General features: G+C 49.4%; 1 protein-coding gene across 3 annotated transcripts in view; it reads right to left on the bottom strand.

Annotated features, from left to right (window-relative positions):
* GINS1 (GINS complex subunit 1) overlaps positions 1-17,150 on the bottom strand; it is a 99,907-nt gene that overhangs the window by 33,243 nt on the left and 49,514 nt on the right. The window lies entirely within an intron of this gene.

Here is a 17,150-nt window from a genome sequence, read left to right on the forward strand (position 1 = left end):
TAGCTCTCAAGAGAATTTTGGTCTCCAGAAAAAATAAGATTTTACTCACCGGTAAATCTATTTCTCGTAGTCCGTAGTGGATGCTGGGAACTCCGCAGGAGACTGGGCACTCTAAAAGAAAGATTAGGTACTATCTGGTGTGTACTGGCTCCTCCCTCTATGCCCCTCCTCCAGACCTCAGTTAGGATACTGTGCCCGGAAGAGCTGACACAATAAGGAAGGATTTTGAATCCCGGGTAAGACTCATACCAGCCACACCAATCACACCGTATAACTCGTGATACTATACCCAGTTAACAGTATGAAATATAACTGAGCCTCTCAACAGATGGCTCAACAATAACCCTTTAGTTAGGCAATAATAAGAATTTACTTACCGATAATTCTATTTCTCGGAGTCCGTAGTGGATGCTGGGGTTCCTGAAAGGACCATGGGGAATAGCGGCTCCGCAGGAGACAGGGCACAAAAAGTAAAGCTTACCGATCAGGTGGTGTGCACTGGCTCCTCCCCCTATGACCCTCCTCCAAGCCAGTTAGGTACTGTGCCCGGACGAGCGTACACAATAAGGGAGGAATTTTGAATCCCGGGTAAGACTCATACCAGCCACACCAATCACACCGTACAACTTGTGATCTAAACCCAGTTAACAGTAAGATAACAGCGGAGCCTCTGAAAAGATGGCTCACAACAATAATAACCCGATTTTTGTAACTATGTACAAGTATTGCAGATAATCCGCACTTGGGATGGGCGCCCAGCATCCACTACGGACTCCGAGAAATAGAATTATCGGTAAGTAAATTCTTATTTTCTCTATCGTCCTAGTGGATGCTGGGGTTCCTGAAAGGACCATGGGGATTATACCAAAGCTCCCAAAACGGGCGGGAGAGTGCGGATGACTCTGCAGCACCGAATGAGAGAACTCCAGGTCCTCCTTAGCCAGGGTATCAAATTTGTAGAATTTAGCAAACGTGTTTGCCCCTGACCAAGTAGCTGCTCGGCAAAGTTGTAAAGCCGAGACCCCTCGGGCAGCCGCCCAAGATGAGCCCACCTTCCTTGTGGAATGGGCATTTACATATTTTGGCTGTGGCAGGCCTGCCACAGAATGTGCAAGCTGAATTGTATTACACATCCAACTAGCAATAGTCTGCTTAGAAGCAAGAGCACCCAGTTTGTTGGGTGCATACAGGATAACAGCAAGTCAGTTTTCCTGACTCCAGCCGTCCTGAAACATATTTTCAGGGCCCTGACAACATCTAGCAACTTGGAGTCCTCCAAGTCCCTAGTAGGTGCAAGGCACCACAATAAGCTGGTTCAGGTGAAACACTGACACCACCTTAGGGAGAGAACTGGGGACGAGTCCGCAGCTCTGCCCTGTCCGAATGGACAAACAGATATGGGCTTTTTTGAGAAAAAACCATCATCAATTTGACACTCGCCTGGTCCAGGCCAGGGCCAAGAGCATGGTCACTTTTCATGTGAGATGCTTCAAATCCACAGATTTGACTGGTTTTAAACCAATGTGATTTGAGGAATCCCAGAACTACGTTGAGATCCCACAGTGCCACTGGAGGCACAAAAGGGGGTTGTATATGCAATACTCCCTTGACAAACTTCTGGACTTCAGGAACTGAAGCCAATTCTTTCTGGAAGAAAATCGACAGGGCCGAAATTTGAACCTTAATGGACCCCAATTTGAGGCCCATAGACACTCCTGTTTGCAGGAAATGCAGGAAACGACCGAGTTGAAATTTCTTTGTGGGGCCTTCCTGGCCTCACACCACGCAACATATTTTCGCCACATGTGGTGATAATGTTGTGCGGTCACCTCCTTTCTGGCTTTGACCAGGGTAGGAATGACCTCTTCCGGAATGCCTTTTTTCCTTAGGATCCGGCTTTCCACCGCCATGCCGACAAACGCAGCTGCGGTAAGTCTTGGAAAAGACATGGTACTTGCTGAAGCAAGTCCCTTCTTAGCGGCAGAGGCCATAAGACCTCTGTAAGCATCTCTTGAAGTTCCGGGTACCAAGTCCTTCTTGGCCAATCCGGAGCCATGAGTATAGTTCTTACTCCTCTACGTCTTATAATTCTCAGCACCTTAGGTATGAGAAGCAGAGGAGGGAACACATACACCGACTGGTACACCCACGGTGTTACCAGAACGTCCACAGCTATTGCCTGAGGGTCTCTTGACCTGGCGCAATACCTGTCCCGTTTTTTGTTCAGACGGGACGCCATCATGTCCACCTTTGGTATTTCCCAACGGTTTACAATCATGTGGAAAAAACTTCCCGATGAAGTTTCCACTCTCCCGGGTGGAGGTCGTGCCTGCTGAGGAAGTCTGCTTCCCAGTTTCCATTCCCGGGATGAAACACTGCTGACAGTGCTATCACATGATTTTCCGCCCAGCGAAAAGTCCTTGCAGTTTTTGCCATTGCCCTCCTGCTTCTTGTGTCGCCCTGTCTGTTTACGTGGGCGACTGCCGTGATGTTTTTCCCACTGGATCAATACCGGCTGACCTTGAAGCAGAGGTCTTGCTAAGCTTAGAGCATTATAAATTTACCCTTAGCTCCAGTATATTTATGTGGAGAAAAGTCTCCAGACTTGATCACACTCCCTGGAAATTTTTTCCTTGTGTGACTGCTCCCCAGCCTCTCGGGCTGGGCTCCGTGGTCACCAGCATCCAATCCTGAATGCCGAATCTGCGGCCCTCTAGAAGATGAGCACTCTATAACCACCACAGGAGAGACACCCTTGTCCTTGGATATAGGGTTATCCGCTGATGCATCTGAAGATGCGATCCGGACCATTTGTCCAGCAGATCCCACTGAAAAGTTCTTGCGTGAAATCTGCCGAATGGAATTGCTTCGTAGGAAGCCACCATTTTTACCAGGACCCTTGTGCAATGATGCACTGTTTTTAGGAGGTTCCTGACTAGCTCTGATAACTCCCTGGCTTTCTCTTCCGGGAGAAACACCTTTTTCTGGACTGTGTCCAGAATCATCCCTAGGCACAGCAGACGTGTCGTCGGGATCAGCTGCGATTTTGGAATATTTAGAATCCACCCGTGCTGTTGTAGCAGTATCCGAGATAGTGCTACTCCGACCTCCAACTGTTCCCTGGACTATGCCCTTATCAGGAGATCGTCCAAGTAAGGGATAATTAAGACGCCTTTTCTTCGAAGAAGAATCATCATTTCGGCCATTACCTTGGTAAAGACCCGGGGTGCCGTGGACAATCCAAACGGCAGCGTCTGAAACGGATAGTGACAGTTCTGCACCACGAACCTGAGGTACCCTTAGTGAGAAGGGCAAATTTGGGACATAGAGGTAAGCATCCCTGATGTCCCGGGACACTATATAGTCCCCTTCTTCCTGGTTCGTTATCACTGCTCTGAGTGACTCCATCTTGATTTGAACCTTTGTAAGTGTTCAAAAATTTTTTTAGAATAAGTCTCACCTAGCCTTCTGGCTTCAGTACCACAATATAGTGTGGAATAATACCCCTTTTCTTGTAGTAGGAGGGGTAATTTAATTATCACCTGCTGGGAATACAGCTTGTGAATTTTTTCCCATACTGCCTCCTTGTCGGAGGGAGACCTTGGTAAAGCAGACTTCAGGAGCCTGCGAAGGGGAAACGTCTCGACATTCCAATCTGTACCCCTGGGATACTACTTGTAGGATCCAGGGGTCCTGTACGGTCTCAGCGCCATGCTGAGAACTTGTCAGAAGCGGTGGAACGCTTCTGTTCCTGGGAATGGGCTGCCTGCTGCAGTCTTCTTCCCTTTCCTCTATCCCTGGGCAGATATGATCTTATAGGGACGAAAGGACTGAGGCTGAAAAGACGGTGTCTTTTTCTGCAGAGATGTGACTTAGGGTAAAAACGGCGGATTTTCCAGCAGTTGCCGTGGCCACCAGGTCCGATGGACCGACCCCAAATAACTCCTCTTCCTTTATACGGCAATACACCTTTGTGCCGTTTGGAATCTGCATCACCTGACCACTGTCGTGTCCATAACATCTTCTGGCAGATATGGACATCACATTTACTCTTGATGCCAGAGTGCAAATATCCCTCTGTGCATCTCGCATATATAGAAATGCATCCTTTAAATGCTCTATAGTCAATAAAATACTGTCCCTGTCAAGGGTATCAATATTTTTAGTCAGGGAATCCGACCAAGCCACCCCAGCTCTGCACATCCAGGCTGAGGCGATCGCTGGTCGCAGTATAACACCAGTATGTGTGTATATACTTTTTACGATATTTTCCAGCCTCCTGTCAGCTGGTCCTTGAGGACGGCCCTATCTATAGACGGTACCGCCACTTGTTTTGATAAGCGTGTGAGCGCCTTATCCACCCTAAGGGGTGTTTCCCAACGCGCCCTAACTTCTGGCGGGAAAGGGTATACCGCCCATAATTTTCTATCGGGGGGAACCCACGCATCACCACACACTTTATTTAATTTATCTGATTCAGGAAAAACTACGGTAGTTCTTTCACATCCCACATAATACCCTCTTTTGTGGTACTTGTAGTATCAGAAATATGTAACACCTCCTTCATTGCCTTTAACGTGTGGCCCTAATAAGGAATACGTTTGTTTATTCACCGTCGACACTGGAATCAGTGTCCCTGTCTGTGTCTGTGTCGACCGACTAAAGTAAACGGGCGTTTTAAAACCCCTGACGGTGTTTTTGAGACGTCTGGACCGGTACTAATTGTTTGTCGGCCGTCTCATGTCGTCAACCGACCTTGCAGCGTGTTGACATTATCACGTAATTCCCTAAATAAGCCATCCATTCCGGTGTCGACTCCCTAGAGAGTGACATCACCATTTCAGGCAATTGCTCCGCCTCCTCACCAACATCGTCCTCATACATGTCGACACACACGTACCGACACACAGCACACACACAGGGAATGCTCTGATAGAGGACAGGACCCACTAGCCCTTTGGAGAGACAGAGGGAGAGTTTACCAGCACACACCAAAAACGCTATAATTATATAGGGACAACCTTATATAAGTGTTTTCCCTTATAGCATCTTTTTTATATATTTCTAACGCCAAATTAGTGGCCCCCCCTCTCTGTTTTAACCCTGTTTCTGTAGTGCAGTGCAGGGGAGAGCCTGGGAGCCTTCCCTCCAGCCTTTCTGTGAGGGAAAATGGCGCTGTGTGCTGAGGAGATAGGCCCCGCCCCTTTTTCGGCGGCCTCGTCTCCCGCTCTTAACGGATTCTGGCAGGGGTTAAATATCTCCATATAGCCTCCGGAGGCTATATGTGAGGTATTTTTAGCCAAAATAGGTATTCATTTGCCTCCCAGGGCGCCCCCCTCCCAGCGCCCTGCACCCTCAGTGACTGCCGTATGAAGTGTGCTGAGAGGAAAATGGCGCACAGCTGCAGTGCTGTGCGCTACCTTTAGAAGACTGAGGAGTCTTCTGCCGCCGATTCTGGACCTCTTCTTACTTCAGCATCTGCAAGGGGGCCGGCGGCAAGGCTCCGGTGACCATCCAGGCTGTACCTGTGATCGTCCCTCTGGAGCTGATGTCCAGTAGCCAAGAAGCCAATCCATCCTGCACGCAGGTGAGTTCACTTCTTCTCCCCTAAGTCCCTCGTTGCAGTGATCCTGTTGCCAGCAGGACTCACTGTAAAATAAAAAACCTAAGCTAAACTTTTCTAAGCAGCTCTTTAGGAGAGCCACCTAGATTGCACCCTTCTCGGCCGGGCACAAAAATCTAACTGGCTTGGAGGAGGGTCATAGGGGGAGGAGCCAGTGCACACCACCTGATCGGAAAGCTTTACTTTTGTGCCCTGTCTCCTGCGGAGCCGCTATTCCCCATGGTCCTTTCAGGAACCCCAGCATCCACTAGGACGATAGAGAAAACTATATACACAAGTATTGCAGACAATCCGCACTTGGGATGGGCGCCCAGCATCCACTACGGACTACGAGAAATAGATTTACCGGTGAGTAAAATCTTATTTTCTCTGACGTCCTAGTGGATGCTGGGAACTCCGTAAGGACCATGGGGATTATACCAAAGCTCCCAAACGGGCGGGAGAGTGCGGATGACTCTGCAGCACCGAATGAGAGAACTCAAGGTCCTCCTCAGCCAGGGTATCAAATTTGTAGAATTTAGCCAACGTGTTTGCCCCTGACCAAGTTGCAGCTCGGCAAAGTTGTAAAGCCGAGACCCCTCGGGCAGCCGCCCAAGATGAGCCCACTTTCCTCGTGGAATGGGCTGATACTGATTTAGGATGCGGCAATCCAGCCGCAGAATGCTCCAGCTGAAGTGTGCTACAAATTCAGCGAGCAATAGTCTGCTTAGAAGCAGGAGCACCTATTTTGTTGGGTGCCTACAGGATAAAAAAGGATCAGTTTTCCTAACTCCAGCCGTCCTGGAAATATAAATTTTTAAAGGCCCTGACTACGTCCAGTAACTTGGAATCTTCCAAGTCCCTAGTAGCCGCAGGCACTACAATAGGTTGGTTCAAGTGAAAAGCTGATACCACCTTAGGGAGAAACTGGGGACGAGTCCTCAATTCTGCCCCATCCATATGGAAAATCAGATAAGGGCTTTTACATGACAAAGCCGCCAATTCTGACACACGCCTGGCCGAAGCCAAGGCCAATAACATGACCACTTTCCACGTGAGATATTTCAAATCCACAGTTTTAAGTGGCTCAACCCAATGTGATTTTAAGAAACTCAACACCACGTTGAGATCCCAAGGTGCCACAGAAGGCACAAAAAAGGGGCTGAATATGAATCACTCCCTTTACAAATGTCTGAACTCCAGGCAGTGAAGCCAGTTCTTTCTGGAAGAAAATCGACAGAGCCGAAATCTGGACCTTAATGGAACCCAAATTTAGGCCCAGTCACTCCTGACTGTAGGAAGTGCAGAAATCGACCCAGCTGAAATTCCTCTGTTGGGGCCTTCCTGGCCTCACACCACGCAACATATTTTCGCCAAATACGGTGATAATGGTTTGCGGTTACTTCTTTCCTGGCTTTTATCAGCGTAGGAATGACTTCCTCCGGAATGCCCTTTTGCTTTAGGATCCGGAATTCAACCGCCATGCCGTCCAACGCAGCCGCGGTAAGTCTTGGAACAGACAGGGCCCCTGCTGTAGCAGATCCTGTCTGAGCGGTAGAGGCCATGGGTCCTCTGATATTATTTCTTGAAGTTCTGGGTACCAAGCTCTTCTTGGCCCATCCGGAACCACGAGTATCGTTCTTACTTCTCGTTTTCTTATTATTCTCAGTACCTTTGGTATGAGAGGCAGAGGAGGGAATACATAAAATGACTGGTACACCCACGGTGTCACTAGAGCGTCCACAGCTATTGCCTGAGGGTCCCTTGACCTGGCGCAATATCTAGTTTTTTGTTTAGGCGGGACGCCATCATGTCCACCTGTGGCCTTTCCCAACGGTTTACCAACAGTTGGAAGACTTCTGGATGAAGTCCCCACTCTCCCGGGTGTCGGTCGTGTCTGCTGAGGAAGTCTGCTTCCCAGTTGTCCACTCCCGGAATGAACACTGCTGACAGTGCTAAGACGTGATTTTCCGCCCATCGGAGAATCCTTGTGGCTTCTGCCATCGCCATCCTGCTTCTTGTGCCGCCCTGTCGGATTACATGGGCGACTGCCGTGATGTTTTCTGATTGGATCAGTACCGGCTGGTTTTGAAGCAGAGGCCTTGCCAGACTTAGGGCATTGTAAATGGCCCTCAGTTCCAGAATATTTATGTGTAGGGACGACTCCTGACTTGACCAAAGTCCTTGGAAATTTCTTCCCTGTGTGACTGCCCCCCAGCCTCGAAGGCTGGCATCCGTGGTTACCAGGACCCAGTCCTGTATGCCGAATCTGCGGCCCTCTTGAAGAGGAGCACTCTGCAGCCACCACAGTAGAGATAACCCTGTCTCCAAGGACCAGGGTATCAGCCGATGCATCTAAAGATGCGATTCCGACCACTTGTCCAAGAGGTCCCACTGAAAGGTTCTTGCATGGAACCTGCCGAATGGAATTTTGCTTCGTAAGAAGCTACCATTTTTCCCAGGACTCGTGTGCAGTGATGCACCGATACCTGTTTTGGTTTCAGGAGGCCTCTGACTAGAGATGACAGCTCCTTGGCTTTCTCCTGCGGGAGAAACACTTTTTTCTGTTCTGTGTCCAGAACCATCCCCAGGAACAGCAGGCGTGTGGTAGGAACCAGCTGTGACTTTGGAATGTATAGAATCCATCCGTGCTGTTGTAGCACTTCCCGAGATAGTGCTACTCCGACCAACAACTGCTCCATGGACCTCGCCTTTATAAGGAGATCGTCCAAGTACGGGATAATTAAAAACTCCCTTTTTTCGAAGGAGTATCATCATTTCTGCCATTACCTTGGTAAAGACCCTCGGTGCCGTGGACAGTCCAAACGGCAGTGTTTGGAATTGGTAATGGCAATCCTGTACCACAAATCTGAGGTACTCCTGGTGAGGATGGTAAATGGGGACATGTAGGTAAGCATCCTTGATGTCCAGGGATACCATGTAATCCCCCTCCTCCAGGCTTGCAATAACCGCCCTGAGCGATTCCATCTTGAACTTGAATTTTTTTATGTATGTGTTCAAGGACTTCAAATTTAAAATGGGTCTCACCGAACCGTCCGGTTTCGGTACCACAAACAGTGTGGAATAGTAACCCCGTCCTTGTTGAAGTAGGGGCACCTTGACTATCACCTGCTGGGAATACAGCTTGTGAATTGCCTCTAGGCACAGCCTCCCTGCCTGAGGGAGTTGTCGGCAAGGCAGATTTGAGGAAACGGCGGGGGGGGGGGGGGGGGGGGGGGGGGGACGCCTCGAATTCCAGCCTGTACCCCTGAGATACTACTTGAAGGATCCCGGGATCCACCTGTGAGCGAGCCCACTGATCGCTGAAATTTTTGAGGCGGCCCCCCACCGTACCTGGCTACGCCTGTGGAGCCCCCGCGTCATGCGGTGGACTCAGAGGAAGCGGGGGAAGAATTTTGATTCTGGGAACTGGCTGACTGGTGCAGCTTTTTCCCTCTTCCCTCGTCTCTGTGCAGAAAGGAAGCGCCTTTGACCCGCTTGCTTTTCTGAAGCCGAAAGGACTGTACCTGATAATACAGTGCTTTCTTAGGCTGTGAGGAAACCTGAGGTAAAAAAATTTCTTCCCAGCTGTTGCTGTGGATACGAGGTCCCAGAGACCATCCCCAAACAATTCCTCACCCTTATAAGGCTCTATGTGCCTTTTAAAGTCAGCATCACCTGTCCAGTGTCGGGTCTCTAATACCCTCCTGACAGAATGGACATTGCATTAATTCTGGATGCCAGCCGGCAAAATATCCCTCTGTGCATCCCTCATATATAAGACGACGTCTTATGTTCGCAAAATAGTATCCCTGTTTGACAGGGTTACAGACCACGCTGCAGCAGCACTATCTGCAGGTCTCAGTCTAGTACCCGAGTGTGTAAATACAGACTTCAGGATAGCCTCCTGCTTTTTATCAGCAGGTACCTTCAAAGTGGCCGTATCCTAAGACGGCAGTGCCACCTTTTTTGACAAACGTGTGAGCGCCTTATCCACCCTAGGGGATATCTCCCAGCGTAACTTATCCTCTGGCGGGAAAAGGTACGCCATCAGTAACTTTTTAGAAATTACCAGTTTCTTATCGGGGGAACCCACGCTTTTTCACACTTCATTCACTCATTTGATGGGGGAACAAAACACTGCCTGCTTTTTCTCCCCAAACATAAAACCCTTTTTTAGTGATACTTGGGTTAATGTCAGAAATGTGTAACACATTTTTTTATTGCCGGGATCATGTAACGGATGTTCCTAGTGGATTGTGTATATGTCTCAACCTCGTCGACACTGGAGTCAGACTCCGTGTCGACATCTGTGACTGCCATCTGAGGGAGCGGGCGTTTTTGAGCCCCTGATGGCCTTTGAGACGCCTGGGCAGGCGCGGGCTGAGAAGCCGGCTGTCCCATAGCGGTTACGTCATCCAGCCTTTTATGTAAGGAGTTGACACTGTCAGTTAATACCTTCCACCTATCCATCCACTCTGGTGTCGGCCCACAGGGGGCGACATCCCATTTATCGGCATCTGCTCCGCCTCCTCATCAAACATGTCGACACAGCCGTACCGACACACCGCACACACACACAGGGAATGCTCTGACTGAGGACAGGACCCCACACAGCCCTTTGGGGAGACAGAGAGAGAGTATGCCAGCACACACCAGAGCGCTATATAATGTAGGGATAAACACTATCACTGAATGAATTTTCCCCAATAGCTGCTTGTATAAACAATATTGCGCCTAAATTTAGTGCCCCCCCTCTCTTTTTAACCCTTTGAGCCTGAAAACTACAGGGGAGAGCCTGGGGAGCTGTCTTCCAGCTACACTGTGAAGAGAAAATGGCGCCAGTGTGCCGAGGGAGATAGCTCCGCCCCTTTTTCGCGGACTTTTCTCCCGCTTTTTTATGGATTCTGGCAGGGGTAATCATCACATATATAGCCTCTGGGGCTATATATTGTGATTATTTTGCCAGCCAAGGTGTTTTTATTGCTGCTCAGGGCGCCCCCCCCCCCCAGCGCCCTGCACCCTCAGTGACCGGAGTGTGAAGTGTGTATGAGGAGCAATGGCGCACAGCTGCAGTGCTGTGTGCTACCTTGGTGAAGACTGAAGTCTTCTGCCGCCGATTTTCCGGACCATCTTCATGCTTCTGGCTCTGTAAGGGGGACGGCGGCGCGGCTCCAGGAACGAACACCAAGGACGGGTCCTGCGGTCGATCCCTCTGGAGCTAATGGTGTCCAGTAGCCTAAGAAGCCCAAGCTAGCTGCAAGCAGGTAGGTTCGCTTCTTCTCCCCTTAGTCCCTCGTTGCAGTGAGCCTGTTGCCAGCAGGTCTCACTGTAAAATAAAAAACCTAACATATACTTTCTTTCTAGGAGCTCAGGAGAGCCCCTAGTGTGCATCCAGCTCGGCCAGGCACAGAAATCTAACTGAGGTCTGGAGGAGGGGCATAGAGGGAGGAGCCAGGGCACACCAGATAGTACCTAATCTTTCTTTTAGAGTGCCCAGTCTCCTGCGGAGCCCGTCTATTCCCCATGGTCCTTACGGAGTTCCCATCATCCACTAGGACGTCAGAGAAAATAAGATTTTACTTACCGATAAATCTATTTCTCGTAGTCCGTAGTGGATGCTGGGACTCCGTCAGGACCATGGGGAATAGCAGCAGGAGACAGGGCACAAAATTTAAAAGTTTGACCACTAGGTGGTGTGTACTGGCTCCTCCCCCTATGAAACTCCTCCAAGCCTCAGTTAGGATACTGTGCCCGGACGAGCGTACACAATAAGGAAGGATTTTGAATCCCGGGTAAGACTCATACCAGCCACACCAATCACACCGTACAACTTGTGATCTGAACCCAGTTAACAGTATGACAAACGTAGGAGCCTCTGAACAGACGGCTCACAACAATAACAACCCGATTTTTTTGTAACAATAACTATGTACAAGTATTGCAGACAATCCGCACTTGGGATGGGCGCCCAGCATCCACTACGGACTACGAGAAATAGATTTATCGGTAAGTAAAATCTTATTTTCTCTGACGTCCTAGTGGATGCTGGGACTCCGTCAGGACCATGGGGATTATACCAAAGCTCCCAAACGGGCGGGAGAGTGCGGATGACTCTGCAGCACCGAATGAGAGAACTCCAGGTCCTCCTTAGCCAGGGTATCAAATTTGTAGAATTTTACAAACGTGTTCTCCCCTGACCACGTAGCTGCTCGGCAGAGTTGTAATGCCGAGACCCCTCGGGCAGCCGCCCAAGATGAGCCCACCTTCCTTGTGGAATGGGCCTTGACATATTTAGGCTGTGGCAGGCCTGCCACAGAATGTGCAAGTTGAATTGTACTACAAATCCAACGAGCAATCGTCTGCTTAGAAGCAGGAGCACCCAGCTTGTTGGGTGCATACAGTATAAACAGCGAGTCAGATTTTCTGACTCCAGCCGTCCTTGAAATATATATTTTCAATGCTCTGACAACGTCCAGCAACTTGGAATCCTCCAAATCGCTAGTAGCCGCAGGCACCACAATAGGCTGGTTCAGGTGAAACGCTGAAACCACCTTAGGCAGAAAGTGAGGACGCGTCCGCAGTTCTGCCCTGTCCGAATGGAAAATCAGATATGGGCTTTTATACGATAAAGCCGCCAATTCTGACACTCTCCTGGCTGAAACCAGGGCCAGTAGCATGGTTACTTTCCATGTAAGATATTTCAAATCCACCGATTTGAGTGGCTCAAACCAATGGGATTTGAGAAAATCCAAAACTACATTAAGATCCCACGGTGCCACTGGGGGCACAACCGGGGGCTGTATATGTAGTACTCCTTTTACAAAAGTCTGGACTTCAGGAACTGAAGCCAATTCTTTCTGGAAGAAAATCGACAGGGCCGAAATTTGAACCTTAATGGACCCTAATTTGAGGCCCATAGACAATCCTGTTTGCAGGAAATGTAGGAATCGACCCAGTTGAAATCCCTCCGTCGGGGCCTTCCTGGCCTCACACCACGCAACATTTTCTCCAAATGCGGTGATAATGTTGTGCAGTCACCTCCTTCCTGGCTTTTACCAGGGTAGGGATGACCTCTTCCGGAATGCCTTTTTCCCTTAGGATTCGGCGTTCAACCGCCATGCCGTCAAACGCAGCCGCGGTAAGTCTTGGAATAGACACGGTCCCTGCTGAAGCAGGTCCCGTCTTAGAGGTAGAGGCCACGGATCTTCCGTGAGCATCTCCTGAAGTTCCGGGTACCAAGTTCTTCTTGGCCAATCCGGAGCCACGAGTATCGTTCTTACTCCCCTTTGCCGTATAATTCTCAGTACTTTTGGTATGAGAGGCAGAGGAGGAAACACATACACTGACTGGTACACCCATGGTGTTACCAGAGCGTCTACAGCTATTGCCTGAGGGTCTCTTGACCTGGCGCAATACCTGTCCAGTTTTTTGTTGAGGCGGGACGCCATCATGTCCACCATTGGTCTTTCCCAATGGACCACAATCATGTGGAAGACTTCTGGATGAAGTCCCCACTCTCCCGGGTGCAGATCGTGTCTGCTGAGGAAGTCTGCTTCCCAGTTGTCCACTCCCGGGATGAACACAGCTGACAGTGCTAACACATGATTTTCTGCCCAGCGGAGAATCCTTGCAGCTTCTGCCATTGCCCTCCTGCTTCTTGTGCCGCCCTGTCTGTTTACGTGGGCGACTGCCGTGATGTTGTCCGACTGAATCAACACCGGCTGACCCTGAAGCAGAGGTTTTGCCAGGCTTAGAGCATTGTAGATTTCTCTTAGCTCCAGTATATTTATGTGAAGAGACGTCTCCAGGCTTGACCACACGCCCTGGAAGTTTCTTCCCTGTGTGACCGCTCCCCAGCCTCTCAGGCTGGCATCCGTGGTCACTAGGACCCAGTTCTGTATGCCGAATCTGCGGCCCTCTAACAGATGAGCACTCTGCAACCACCATAGCAGAGACACTCTTGTCCTTGTGGACAATTTTATCCGCTGATGCATCTGCAGATGCGATCCGGACCATTTGTCCAGCAGATCCCACTGAAAAGTTCGTGCATGGAATCTGCCGAATGGAATCGCTTCGTAAGAAGCTACCATTTTTCCCAGGACTCTTGTGCATTGATGCACAGATACTTTTCCTGGTTTTAGGAGGTTCCTGACTAGATCGGATAACTCCCTGGCTTTCTCCTCCGGAAGAAATACCTTTTTCTGAACAGTGTCCAGAATCATCCCTAGGAACAACAGACGTTCGTCGGGATCAGTTGGGATTTTGGAAAATTCAGAATCCACCCGTGTTGTTGGAGCACTACTTGGGTTAGTGCTACTCCGACCTCCAGCTGTTCTCTGGATCTTGCCCTTATCAGGAGATCGTCCAAGTAAGGGATAATTAAGACGCCTTCTCTTCGAAGAAGGATCATCATTTCGGCCATTACCTTGGTAAAGACCCGGGGTGCCGTGGACAATCCAAACGGCAGCGTCTGAAACTGATAATGACAGTTTTGGACCACGAACCTGAGGTACCCTTGGTGTGAAGGACAAATTGGAACATGAAGGTAAGCATCCTTGATGTCCAAGGACACCATAAAATCCCCTTCTTCCAGATTCGCTATCACTGCTCTGAGTGACTCCATCTTGAACTTGAATTTTTTTATGTACAGGTTCAGAGATTTTAGATTTAGAATCGGTCTTACCGAGCCGTCCGGCTTCGGTACCACAAATAGCGTGGAGTAATACCCCTGTCCCTGTTGTAGGAGGGGTACCTTGACTATCACCTGCTGAGAATACAGCTTGTGAATGGCCTCCAATACAGTCGCCCTGTCGGAGGGAGACGTTGGCAAAGCAGACTTTAGGAAACGGCGAGGAGGGGACTTCTCGAATTCCAACCTGTAACCCTGAGATACTACCTGCAGGATCCAGGGGTCCATTCTTATAGGAACGAAAGGACTGCGGCTGAAAAGCCTGCGGCTTTTTCTGCTGGGAGGTGACCTGGGGTAAAAAGGTGGATTTTCCGGCCGTTGCCGTGGCCACCAGATCCGATAGACCGACCCCAAATAATTCCTCCCCCTTATACGGCAATACTTCCATATGTCGTTTGGAATCCGCATCACCTGACCACTGGCGCGTCCATAAACTTCTTCTGGCAGATATGGACATCGCACTTACTCTTGATGCCAGAGTGCAAATATCTCTCTGTGCATCTCGCATATAAAGAAATGCATCCTTTAACTGCTCTATAGCCAGTAAAATACTGTCCCTATCCAGGGTATCAATATTTTCAGACAGTGACTCCGACCAAGCCACGCCAGCACTGCACATCCAGGCTGAGGCGATTGCTGGTCTCAGTATAACACCCGTATGTGTGTATATACTTTTTAATGTATTCTCCAGCCTCCTATCAGCTGGATCCTTGAGGGCGGCCGTATCAGGAGACGGTAACGCCACTTGCTTTGATAAGCGTGTGAGCGCCTTATCCACCCTAGGAGGTGTTTCCCAGCGCGCCCTAACCTCTGGCGGGAAAGGGTATAATGCCAATAACTTCTTTGAAATTAGCAGTTTTCTATCTGGGGTAACCCACGCTTCATCACACACTTCATTCAGTTCCTCTGATTCAGGAAAAACTATCGGTAGTTTTTTCACACCCCACATAATACCCCTTTTTGTGGTACTTGCAGTATCAGAGATATGCAAAGCCTCCTTCATTGCCGTGATCATATAACGTGTGGCCCTACTGGAAAATACGTTTGTTTCTTCACCGTCGACACTGGATTCAGTGTCAGTGTCTGGGTCTGTGTCGACCGACTGAGGTAAAGGGCGTTTTACAGCCCCTGACGGTGTCTGAGACGCCTGGACAGGTACTAACTGGTTTGCCGGCTGTCTCATGTCGTCAACCGACTTTTGTAGCGTGCTGACACTATCCCGTAATTCCATAAACAAAGCCATCCATTCTGGTGTCGACTCCCTAGGGGGTGACATCACCATTACAGGCAATTGCTCCGCCTCCACGCCAACATCGTCCTCATACATGTCGACACACACGTACCGACACACAGCAGACACACAGGGAATGCTCTGATAGAAGACAGGACCCCACTAGCCCTTTGGGGAGACAGAGGGAGAGTTTGCCAGCACACACCCAAGCGCTATAAATATATATAGGGACAACCTTAAAAAGTGTGTTCCCTTTATAGCAGCTCAAATATTATAAATATCGCCAATAAGTGCCCCCCCTCTCTGTTTTTACCCTGTTTCTGTAGTGCAGTGCAGGGGAGAGTCCTGGGAGCCTTCCTCGCAGCGGAGCTGGGCAGGAAAATGGCGCTGTGTGCTGAGGAGAATAGGCCCCGCCCCCTTTTCGGCGGGCTTCTTCTCCCGGTTTTTTTGGAACCTGGCAGGGGTTAAATACATCCATATAGCCCCAGGGGCTATATGTGATATATTTTAGCCAGAATAGGTATATTACATTGCTGCCCAGGGCGCCCCCCCCAGCGCCCTGCACCCTCAGTGACCGCTGGTGTGAAGTGTGCGGAGAGCAATGGCGCACAGCTGCAGTGCTGTGCGCTACCTCATGAAGACCGAGACGTCTTCTGCCGCCGGTTTCTGGACCTCTTCTCTATTCGGCATCTGCAAGGGGGTCGGCGGCGCGGCTCCGGTGACCCATCCAGGCTGTACCTGTGATCGTCCCTCTGGAGCTAGTGTCCAGTAGCCTAAGAAGCAAATCCATCCTGCACGCAGGTGAGTTCACTTCTTCTCCCCTAGGTCCCTCGTTGCAGTGAGCCTGTTGCCAGCAGGACTCACTGAAAATAATAAAACTATCAAAACTTTTACTCTAAGCAGCTCTTTATGAGAGCCACCTAGATTGCACCCTGCTCGGACGGGCACAAAAACCTAACTGAGGCTTGGAGGAGGGTCATAGGGGGAGGAGCCAGTACACACCACCTAGTGGTCAAACTTTTAAATTTTGTGCCCTGTCTCCTGCGGAGCCGCTATTCCCCATGGTCCTGACGGAGTCCCCAGCATCCACTAGGACGTCAGAGAAATGGCCACTACTCATACCGCTCAGTCCACTGTACAATGTGTATAGTGGAATTTAATTCAAACTGATCTTTTGGCAAAACTATAGTCACTACAGCAGTATGAACACACCTAGGGGGTATAATGTATTTACTTAGGTGTGAGTTATTTTTAGAATTGGAGATGTTGTCCATAGCAACCAGATTCCACTTAACATTTAACTAGCTACTTCTAGACTATAAGATAGAATCTGATTGGTTGCTATGGGCAACATCTCCACGTCTAAAAAAAACAAACCCCTTAGTAAATAAACCCCCTAGAGTGCAAATAATCCACAGCCAGGTACTTCACAGCTAGAGCCATATTTCCGCATACTGCCTGTAATGATCAGTCTCTGTACTAAGGCTGTATGTCCCTTATGTGTTTGACATCGCTATAATTTTATATGATTTATTAACTCTATTAAGTAAAATACAAACACACATTAAAGTGTCTAACTAGCTGAGCTAATTTACCACAGCTAATGGATTTGGCCGGAGATATCC

This window comes from Pseudophryne corroboree, chromosome 4, assembly GCF_028390025.1.
Source record: "Pseudophryne corroboree isolate aPseCor3 chromosome 4, aPseCor3.hap2, whole genome shotgun sequence".
Taxonomy (NCBI): domain Eukaryota; kingdom Metazoa; phylum Chordata; class Amphibia; order Anura; family Myobatrachidae; genus Pseudophryne; species Pseudophryne corroboree.